The sequence below is a fragment of the Amblyraja radiata genome, chromosome 1 (genome assembly GCF_010909765.2).
Source record: "Amblyraja radiata isolate CabotCenter1 chromosome 1, sAmbRad1.1.pri, whole genome shotgun sequence".
NCBI classification, from domain to species: domain Eukaryota; kingdom Metazoa; phylum Chordata; class Chondrichthyes; order Rajiformes; family Rajidae; genus Amblyraja; species Amblyraja radiata.
This window is the reverse complement of record NC_045956.1, coordinates 96,975,813-96,986,325: the sequence shown is the minus strand read 5'-3', so window position 1 is coordinate 96,986,325 and position 10,513 is coordinate 96,975,813. Positions and strand designations below refer to the sequence as shown.

At 44.1% G+C, this 10,513-nt stretch overlaps 1 long non-coding RNA gene across 1 annotated transcript; it reads left to right on the top strand.

The window, feature by feature from the left end:
• Positions 1-1,773: 1,773 nt before the first annotated feature.
• Positions 1,774-5,885, top strand: LOC116973742. Its single transcript, XR_004412118.1, has 3 exons — positions 1,774-1,808; positions 4,399-4,404; positions 5,875-5,885. It is a non-coding gene; the product is annotated as an uncharacterized LOC116973742 (long non-coding RNA).
• Positions 5,886-10,513: the final 4,628 nt, after the last annotated feature.

The window sequence follows — 10,513 nt, the reverse complement described above, 5'->3', positions numbered from 1 at the left end:
CACCTTTCTTACAATGCTCCTAGCATTAAAATATACACATTTAAGAAACCCACCCTCTCTTATTCTCTGTTTATTGTCTTTTTCTTCTCTCTCCCCTACATTTTGGGTCAGAGTGCTACCATTCTCTGCCTCCTGCCTCACACACTGACTGCTAGCTTTCCCAATTAGTGTCTCCCCCCCCAACCATACTAGTTTAAAGTCTCCCCAGTAGCCTTTGCAAACCTCCCTGCCAGGATATTGGTCCCCCTCGAGTTCAAGTGCAACCCGTCCTTTCTGTACAGGTCGCACCTTCCCCAAAAGAGGTCCCAATGATCCAGAAACTTGAATCCATACCCACTGCACCAGTCCCTCATCCACTCATTTATCCTCCACCTCGCTCCATTCCTACTCTCACTGTTGCATGGCACAGGCAGTAATCCTGAGATTGTTACCTTTGCAGTCCTTCTCCTTAACTCTCTACCTAACTCCCTAAAGTCTTCTTTCAGGACCTCTTCTCTTTTTTTACCTATGTCGTTGGTACCTATATATACCACAACCTCAGGCTCCTCTCCCTCCCATTTCAGGATTTCTTGGACACGTTTTAAAATGTCTTTTAAAAGTCATAATTGAGCTTCCTTGAGTAGCTCATTCCAGATACAGATTACTTTCTGATGTCCCTCCCCTTTCACCTTCAGCGAAAGGCGTTGAGCTTTCACTTTATCAATGACCATCATTATCTTGTACACCTCAACAAGGTCACCCAGCAACCTCCTAAGCTATAATATAGAAAATGATTAAATTAGACAAATCCTGACAGTTCCCATTTTGTATCTGGGAAAGATCAGGAACATTACGGTGTGGAAAAATAAATTAAATATACGTTTCTGTGAAGCAAAAGCTAAAACACAGATTCAGAAAGTATTCACAAAAAGGTTTATGAGTAAATATATTAGTGGGTTTATAATTGAAAGTGGGGAGTAGATGCATTATCTTCACAGATCCTTGATCAGATGTCACCTGCGGGATGATTGTCATTTTTAAAACACAAAGTGAAGGAAAGTTTTTTTTTCTTGATGGAAGGGAAAGTGCTGATTTGTTGGACAGTATAGCACATATTGATGGAGTCAAGAGTATTTAGAAACATAGAAACATAGAAAATAGGTGCAGGAGTAGGCCATTCGGCCCTTCGAGCCTGCACCGCCATTCAATATGATCATGGCTGATCATCCAACTCAGTATCCTGTACCTGCCTTCTCTCCATACCCCTGATCCCTTTAGCCACAAGGGCCACATCTAACTCCCTCTTAAATATAGCCAACGAACTGCCCTCAACTACCTTCTGCGGGAGAGAATTCCAGAGATTCACCACTCTCTGTGTGAAAAAAGTTTTCCTCATCTTGGTCATAAAAGATTTCCCCTTTATCCTTAAACTGTGACCCCTTGTTCTGGACTTCCCCAACATCGGGAACAATCTTCCTGCATCTAGCCTGTTCAACCACTTAAGAATTTTGTAAGTTTCTATAAGATCCCCCCTCAATCTTCTAAATTCTAGTGAGCCTAAATTCTATTTATTGCCATTGTGTACTGACAACAGAACATGAAACAATGTAATAATTAAATTCATACTTGCAGCAGATTAACAAGCCTACAGACACAATACACACAGATTATATATATCTACAATGTCATATTTAGAGCTTATATAGTGACAGAGGCATACAGCAGGATTCAGGACCTTTGGCCATGCTGACCAAGGTGCCCCATCTACACTAGTCCTACCTGCTCGTGATAGTAGAAAACGTCCATCTAAGGCTAAATACTGGCACATGGTAACTCAAATTTCACTGCACCAATTGGTGTATGTGACCATAAATGTAACTTGAACTTGAACTTGAACTAGTCAACAAGTACCATAAGGGAATGTTGGGAAGAACTTTGTAACTCATAGAGACTTTGTCAGGGAAATTGAAGTCATATTGATCCAACGTGAGTGTGTCTGTTTGTGGTGAGTCGAATAGCTTGTTTCTGCGGTATATCTCTAAATTAAACTATACTGAAAGGTTTAGAGAGTTGTGAATTGTGTAGCTAGAGGTTGAATTGTTTAAGAATGTAGGTGGAGAGGGAGGGAAGGTGGGAGATGGGTGCAAGGTCATCTGGGGCTCAGGGAGAGGGGAGGGGGGAATGAAAGGGGGGTAGGGCTATGGGGGAGAAAGGAGAGGAGGGGGAGGGGAGAAAAAGGAAATCATTTCAATAGCGCTGCTTGTCCTCCAGCTTTGTGATCTACATGAATAGCAGGTTAGCTGGATAGCAGGTTGGCTGGATGGGAGAAGGCAAAGGGTGGCAATAAAGGGGTCTTTCTCTAGTAGGCTGCCAGTGACCAGCATAATTCTACAGGAGTCGGTGCTGGGGCCGCAACTCTTCACATTGTGTATCAATTATTTAGATGAGGAGATTGAAGGTTTTGTGGCCAAATGTGCAGATGATACAAAGATAGATGGAGGAACAGGTAGTGTAGAGAAAGCAGGGACTTTGCAGAAGAACTTGGACAGGTCGGGAGAATGGGCAGATGGTGTAGTAGCAAAGTGTGGAGTTATGTATTTTGGTAGTAGGAATAAAGGCATATGCTATTTTTAAAATGGGGAGAGAATTCAGAAATCTTAAATGCAAAGGGACTTGGGAGTGCTGGTGTAGGAATCCCAAAAAGTTAATTTGCAAGTTTAATCAGTTGAAAGCAAACACAGTGCTAGCATTTATTTGAGAGGATAAAGATGTTATGACAGCAAATTTGGAAAGCTGTGACAGGATCAGTCAAAGTCAGCATGGATTTATGAAGGGGAAATCGTGCTTGACTAATCTTCTGGATTTTTATGAGGATGTAACAAACATAATGAATAAGGGGGAGCTTGTGGATGTGGTGTATCTGGACTTTCAAAAAGCCTTTGATGAGGTCCCACACAAGAGATTAGTGTGCAAAATTAGATCACATGCTATCGGGGGTAGGGTATTGATATAGATAGAAAACTGGTTGGCAGACAGGAAGTAAATAGTAGGAATTAACGGGGCATTTCCAAAATGGCAGGCAGTGACTAGTGGGGTGCTGCAATGCTCAATGCTGGTACCCAAGTAATTTACAAAATATATTAATGATTTAGAAGAGGGAATTAAATGTGACATCAGGTTTGCGGATGACACTAAGCTGGGTGGCAGTGTGAGTGGTGATGAGGATGCTATGTGTCTGCAGGGTGACTTGGATTGGTTGGGTGAGTGGGCAGATGCATGGCAAATGCGGTATAATGTGGATAAATGTGAGGATAAATGTTTGGTGGCAAAACAAGAAGGCAGATTATTATCTGTATGGTGTCAGATTAGGAAAAGGGGAGGTGCAACGAGGCTTGGTTGTGCTTATACATCAGTTACTGAAAGTAAGCATGCAGGTATAGCAGGCAGTGAAGTAAGCTAATGGCATGTTGGCCTTCATGACATGTTGGCCTTCATTGCAGGGCCCTGGTGAGACTGCACATAGATCATTTTTGCAATTTTGTTCTCCTAATTTGAGGAAGGACATTATCGCTATTGAGGGAGTGCAGCGTAGGTTCACAAGGTTAATTCCCGGGATGGCGGAATGACATATGATGAAATAATGGGTCGACTGGGCTTGTATTGATTGGGTGACCTGGACAGGTTGAGTGAGTGGGCAGATGCAGTATAATATATTGTATCTTGTATCTTGAGGCTTTATATGGTGCTGGTCAGACTGCATTTGGAATTTTGTGAGCAATTTTGGGCCCCATATTTGAGGAAGGATGTGCTGACACTGGAGAGAGTAGAGAGGAGGTTTACAAGAATTATCCCAGGGTTGATTGGGTTAACGTATGATGGGTGTTTGAGGGCACTGGTCCTCTATTAGCTGGAGTTTAGAAGAATGAGGGGAATCTCAATGAAAATTACCAAATAGTGAAAGTCTTGGATAATGGATGTGGAGAGGATGTTTCCACTAGTGGGAGAGTCTAGGACCAGAGCTCATAGCCTCAGAATAAAAGGATGTTCCTTTAGGAAGGAGATGAGGTGGAATTATTTTAGTCAGAGGGTGGTGAATCTTTGGAATTCATTGCCACAGACTGTGGAGGATGTCAATAGATATTTTTTAAGGCAGAGATAGATAGATTCTTGATTAATGTGGGTGTCAGGAGTTATGGGGAGAAGGCAGAAGAATGGGTTTGAGAGAGAGCTATAGATGAGCCATGATTGAATGACAGAGTAGACTTGTTGGGCCAAATTGCCTAATTCTGCTCATATGATTTACAAACTTATGGACATGAATCTTCCCTCTGTAGTCCCAGCCTTGCACAAGAAACTTGACTAAGACTGTATCCTTTCAAATTATTTATTTAATCAATTTTTATATTTCCTTATTAACAGACCTCAGTATATGACACTAGCACTACCCTGCACACTGGGGACAATTTTATAATTTTTACCGAAGCCAATTAACCTACAAACCTGTACGTCTTTGGAGTGTGGACGAAAACCCATAATGCAATCATATCATATACTTATTAAAACTCTGTGTGTGTCATTTCGCCTTTGATTCATATCGCCTCGAAAACCCGATGCCGAAATGATGACATTTTTACATATTCCGGTGGAGATTTATCTCATGATTTCAAAAATCCTCTCAAAAGAAAATTTGGTTAATTATTTCCCAAGTTTTTCCCTAAAATTTGTACACAAATCTGACTACATTTTCAAATCTAACCGTTGGCCAACTGATGATGTCACAATGCTTTTGCCCCCCGTTCTTCAAAAGGCGCAGAAAGAACAAGCAAGATCTGCAGATCCCGAGGTCACCGGAGCTCCCCCTCCTCTCTCCCCTTCTCTCTCCTCCTCCTCTCTCTCCCCCTCCTCCCTCTCCCCTCCTCTCTCTCTCTCCACCTCCCTCTCTCCCCTCCCCCTCTCCTCTCCCCCTCTCCTTCCCTCTCTCCCTCCCTTCCCCTCACCCCTCCCCTCTCCCCTCTCCTCTCCCCTCCTCTCCCCTCCCCTCCCACTCCACCTCCCACCCTCTCCCTCCCCCCACGTTCCCCTCTCCCCACTCCCCACTCTCTCCCCCCTCCCACCCTCCCTCTGCCCCCCCCTCCATCCCTCCCCTACTACCCTCCTCCCACCCTCCCCTTCCCCTCTCCCCCTCCTCCTCACCCCTCCCCCTATCCCCTCCCCCCTCACCTCCTCCTCTCTCATCCCCCTCCACTCCCCCTCCCACCCTGTCGGTGTGGGGAGTAGTTAGTGTGTGTGTGACGTTGCAGGCCCCCTCCCCCCACAACCGCGCATTGAGGGGATGGGACCCAACGGGTCCCCATTGGTCTAGTGTCAATTAATATTCTAATGTTTTTAACCTTAGTTCGGCATGGGAATATGTTGAAAATAAATTAATAAAATTACAGTGACTTACATGATTAATAGCATCATTGCACTGTGAAGTGATCAACATGCACAAACTAGTTATAATGTTGTCTGTGGCAATGTTGTTCACATAATAGCCTAATCATTATAATATATAAATGCAAGTATTGCAAAACTGACAAGGAAGTTGTTACGACTCCCGAATGCAGGTACTTCAGAGCCACGTAACATAATTCAAAAACCAGGTTCAAGTTCAAAAATAGTTTTAATTTTTCAATGGAACACAAAACCCAAACCTGATTTAAACAACCCAGTCAGGGATATGGATGGACTAACAAACAATTAAACAGTGCTCCAGCCAGCCACGTAATGGGCCGTCGAACCGGAGACTCTAAAACCTGCCTAAAGAGATATAACCCTGAAACAAAATACCCGAAAAGACTAAGGTCAGCCCATATCCGTCCCAATTCAATATTTGTTAACAAGTAATGGTGAAAGTACACAAAGTTCTATGCCATGTGGCCAGGCCTTCCTCAGCTCACACCAGCAGGCTGCTCACAAGTCAAGGTCTACGAAGAAGAGAGAGAATCCTGGGAAACTCTGGTATTTAAGCTTCAGATGAGTCACCCGTCACCTGACGCAGCTTGGCCAATTGGGTACAGGAGCCTTTAACCCCTTGATTCCAGACTCACAGCCACGAGGCCTGTACTCGGGAGAGAAACAGAGAAAGGTAAGTACATAGCATTCACCAGGGGGGAAAGCGCCTAACAAAAGTGTCTAAGCCTAATTAAATTCGAGTGGATTGGAAACAAAATCCTTTTCTCTCAACCTGTCCAATATTTTGGCATCTTTCTTACTTGAATTGCTAGATAGCTTACAAACAAAGAGTTCATTACTGTAATGAAGGGCCATTTCAGTGCATGAAAGACTTCAAGCCTATGTCGCCAATCAATGCAAAGTTTTCTAACTTTATTTACAGTATGTTCTATTTTTAGTAAGTAGAAAATTCAAATTCTTCAGAATAGCTTTGTAGCAGAACATCATTATTGTGACAGAAAATAAAATATTTAAATGAAATTCCTATTTCTCCAGAACTGTTGCATGGAAGAAATATTTATTTTGCTCTGACAATTTAATTACACTGAGCAACAAAAGAAAATGTTTTCCAGGTGAGTAGATGATGTGTGGAACTGCATTCACTCCCACAAATGCCCCTGTGATGTTGAACTACTCAAAAAATGTAGGGTATATGGTACACTCTCACACCTGTTCATGATGGCTCAGGAGTCTGGAAAACCTGTCATTGGAGCTCATTACAAGCATGCAGACAATGCTAACTCCAGTGTTTATTGTATGTACCATATCTGCAGGGTTGAGAAGTTGGGTGACACTCTTGACATATACAAGCACCTTAGATTACATAAGCATGGTAGACAAAATATCGTTCCTGTGAGGATGGGAATGTGGATAATATTACTAAGTTCTGTGATACTGCTTTCATCCAGGCAATGGATACAAACAAATAAGTGTTGTTCCTTCTGAGAAGACAAAGGTCCTTATGTACAACTTTCCCCAACATAGAATGTGCAGTTTGGGATCAGGCCCTTTGCCAACCATGATCCAATCTACCTAATCCCACCCTCACGCACAAGGTCTATAACCCTTCTTGCTCTGGCTATTTCATGTGTCTGTCTATATGGCTATTACATGTTGCTATAATTTCTGCTTCTACCACCTCCTTTGGCAGCATATTCCAGGTGCCTACCACTCTCTATTATAAAAACACTTGCCTCACTAATCTCCTTTCAACATCCCCCCTCTCACCTTCAATTTATGCCCGCTGGTCTTTGACATTCCCACCTTAGGTAAAATACTATGACTCTATCTATCTATCTATCTATCTATCTATCTATCTATCTATCTATCTATCTATCTATCTATCTATCTATCTATCTATCTATCTATCTATCTATCTATCTATCTATCTATCTATCTATCTATCTGTCTGTCTGTCTGTCTGTCTGTCTGTCTGTCTGTCTGTCTGTCTGTCTGTCTGTCTATCTATCCCCTCCCCTGCAACCCCTCTCCCCTGCACCCCCTCCCCCCCCCACTTCCCATTACCACACACACCCCTCCCACACACACCCCTCCCACACACACCCCTCCCACACAAGCCCCCATACCCCCCCCCCACTACACCCACCAACACCCTGAGTCCAGAGGTGAGTCCACAAGCCGTGGCTGACCGAACTGTAAGTCCATAAACCGTGGCTGACTGAACTGTGAGTCCACAATCCGTGTCTGACTGAACTGTGAGTCCACACGCCGTGGCTGACTGAACTGTGAGTCCACAAGACGTGGCTGAGTGAACTGTGAGTCCACAATCCATGGCTGAGTGAACTGTGAGTCCACAAACCGTGGCTGAGTGAACTGTGAGTCCACAAACCGTGGTTGAGTGTTCCGAAATGCACACAATTCCCCAAATGTGGCCGAACCAAAGTCCTGTACAGCTGCAAAATGATTTGCCTATTGTTTCCTCAATGCCCTAACTGATGAAGATAAGCATGCCATATGCCTTCTTTACTGCTTGTGTTGCCACTTTCAGTGAGCTATGGACTTGCATTGCAAAATTCCTCAGTGCATCTGTGCTCCAAATGGTCCTTCCATTTATTGTATACTTTCCTTTTACATTTGGCCTGCCAAAATGCAACACCTCTTACCTCATTAAACTCATGCCTGGATTAAACTCATGCCTGGATTAAACACCTCTTGCCTGAATTCCATCTGCCATTTATGTGCACAGATTTCCAACCGATTTATAATTTACTGCACCTTTGACAAACATCCTCACTATCCACAGCTCCACCAATTGTCATGTTGTCTGCTAATTTACCTGCATTATCAGTGAGATTATTTCACAAACAACAGGTCGAAGCATTGATCCTTGTGGAAGAGAATTGGTCACAGACCTCCGTTAAAGTAAAAACCCTGATGTACCATCCTCTGACTAATAAATAAGCCAATCTTGTGGGCAACTTGATGGATTCCATTTAACTTATTTTTCTAGACCAGCCTATCATGATGAACCTCTTCTAAATGCTCTTCTAAAACCCATATAGACAACATCCGTTGCCTTACCCTCATCAATTATCTGTGTTACTTCCTTAAAAATCCACAATTATATTTGTGAGATAGAACTAACCCCGCACAAAAAAAGCAGCCATGATGACTTTTCTTAAGTCAATAGACAATAGACAATAAGTGCAGGAGTAGACCATTCGGCCCTTCGAGCCAGCACCGCCATTCAATGTGTTCATGGCTGATCATCCACATTCAGTACCCCGTTCCTGCCTTCTCCCCATATCTCCTGACTCCACTATCTTCAAGAGCTTTATCTAGCTCTCTCTTGAAAGCTTCCAGAGAAGCGGCCTCCACTGCCCCCTGAGACAGAGAATTCCACAGACTCACAACTCTCTGTGTGAAAATGTATTTCCTCATCTTCGTTCTAAATGACTTACCACTTATTCTTAAACTGTGGCCCCTGGTTCTGGACACCCCAACATTGGAAACATATTTCCTGCCTCTATCGTGTCCAAACCCTTAATAATCTTATATGTTTCAATAAGATCCCGTCTCATCCTTCTAAATTCCAGAGTATACAAGCCCAGCTGCTCCATTCTCTTAGCATATGACAGTCCCGCCATCCTGGGAATTAATCTTGAGAACCTACGCTGCACTCTCTCTGTGCCTTTCCAAAGGCAGAGAAATACAGTCCATTTGGAATTTCCTCTAGTAATTTCCCTGCCACTGATTTATCCCTGATGCTCTTCTTTAGTTTAGTTTAGAGATACAGTGCACAAACAGGTCCTTCGGCCCATAGAGTCCGCACCGACCAGCGATCTCCGCACATTAATACTATCCTACTTTAGGGACAATTTTTACATTTATACCATGCCAATTAACCTACAATCCTGTACACTTTGAAGTGTGTGAGGAAACTGAAGTTCTCGGAGAGAACCCATACAGGTCACAGGGAGAACGTACAAACTCCGTACAGACAGCTCCCATAGTTAGGATTGAACCGGGGTCTCTGGCATTGTAAGTGCTGTATGGGAGCAACTCTACCACTGCGCTGCCCAATTTTAGTGCAGTCCACCAAGGGTGCCGCCATTTCAGCGGGTTAACCACCCAGAAGTCCCGCCGAAAGTGTGGCCCCTCGACTGGTCGAGGTGGCCAATCTCGACCTCATCTGGAGTTCAACGATTATCGTTTCTGCCGCCAAAGGGCTGTCAGCAGGCCAGCCGCCACCAATCCAGTGCTTACTCGACCCACTCGAGCCTCGGCATCATAATCATAATCAGAATCATAATCATCATAATCATACTTTATTAGCCAAGTATGTTTTGCAACATATGAAGAATTTAATTTGCCATACAGTTACACCAATAAAAAGCAACAGAACACACAAAATACATTTTAACATAAACATCCACCACAGTGACTCCTTCGCATTCCTCACTGTGATGGTAGGCAAACAAAATTGTTCAATCTCTCCTTTCTTTTTCCTCCAGCGGTCAGGGGCCTCTAACCTTCCGTTGATGGGACAATCTTACTCCCGTAGCCGGTGGCGGGCCTCCTCGTCGGGTGCGATCGAGCTCCTGCTTCGGGGGGGGGGGGGATCTCAGCTCCCCCGCGCCGGGCGATCCACCCCGGGTCGGGGCTGGTCGTTGTGCGGTTTTGTAGCTTCCCGACGTCGGTCTCAACCCAAGACTGCAAGCTCGTTGATGTTAACGTCTGCAGGCCGCAGTTGGTGCGTCAATCCCAGGCAAGGAATCAGCTCCGATGGTAAGTCCACACCCGCAGTGGGGCTCAAAGCCAATCCCGAGCAAGGCCTCCACTCCACGATATTAGGCCGCAGAGCGACTGGGGATACGATCCAGAAAACAATCGCATCTCCGGCAAGGTAGGAGATTGAAAAGAAGTTTCCTCTGACCCCCCCACCCATCCCCACATAAAACAAACCAGAGAACATTAACACATAATTTTTAAACATACTAAAGATAAAAATAAAAGACAAAAAGGACAGACAGATTGTAGGCGAGGCTGCCATTGAAGCGCCACCTGGTGTAATTTCGAA